The following is a 506-nucleotide window of genomic DNA, read 5'->3' as shown; positions in this document are numbered from 1 at the left end:
TCACACACGAACTGCTTCGCACATTGAGTCGCAGTACAAAGTCAGTCACAGACGGAGAGAGAGGGAGCACGAAGTAACAGCTCGAGTAACGACTTGAACACTTCCTTAAACTACTGGTGAAGATTTTTTTCTTTTTAAGTCAGTCCTTCGGGAGAACTGCGGTTCCAAAAAAAACTCAAACCCGCGACAAACAAAGACACTTTTCCAGCTCGGCGGAAAGAGGTAAGTCTCTGCGAGAAGAGGTTCATTGTGTTTTTGGACGGAGAAGAAAAAAAAGTACACGGTGTTGTTTGACAGCACTTGGTTACAAAGCACTGCGTGTCAGAGGAGTTGCCTGTTTTTTGTTTTTTTTTACTGTGGGCGCGCTTTGGCTCGTGCTTTGTCGCGTAAAAGAAGCAAAGCTCGACTGCAAAAACCTCGGTTGACATCATTAGTAGCATTAATGTGACTGTCTGTTGGGAATGAGAGGAGTTTGCTGTCGAAGGATGTCTGCCTCTCTCGCCGTG

General features: G+C 45.8%; 1 protein-coding gene across 1 annotated transcript in view; it reads left to right on the top strand.

Moving 5' to 3' along the window:
* LOC137879342 (protein kinase C delta type-like) overlaps positions 1 to 506 on the top strand; it is a 20,731-nt gene continuing 20,225 nt past the window's right edge. The window contains exon 1 of the mRNA XM_068719968.1: positions 1 to 222. The gene's annotated coding sequence lies outside the window, so the exon portion shown is untranslated. The remainder of the gene's footprint in view (positions 223 to 506) is intronic.

This window comes from Cebidichthys violaceus, unplaced genomic scaffold (genome assembly GCF_023349555.1).
Source record: "Cebidichthys violaceus isolate CVI_PGR_0920_01 unplaced genomic scaffold, fCebVio1.0.p SCAF_25, whole genome shotgun sequence".
Classification (NCBI taxonomy): domain Eukaryota; kingdom Metazoa; phylum Chordata; class Actinopteri; order Perciformes; family Stichaeidae; genus Cebidichthys; species Cebidichthys violaceus.
Note: the sequence above shows the minus strand (reverse complement) of the source record. Positions and strands in the feature narration are given on the sequence as shown.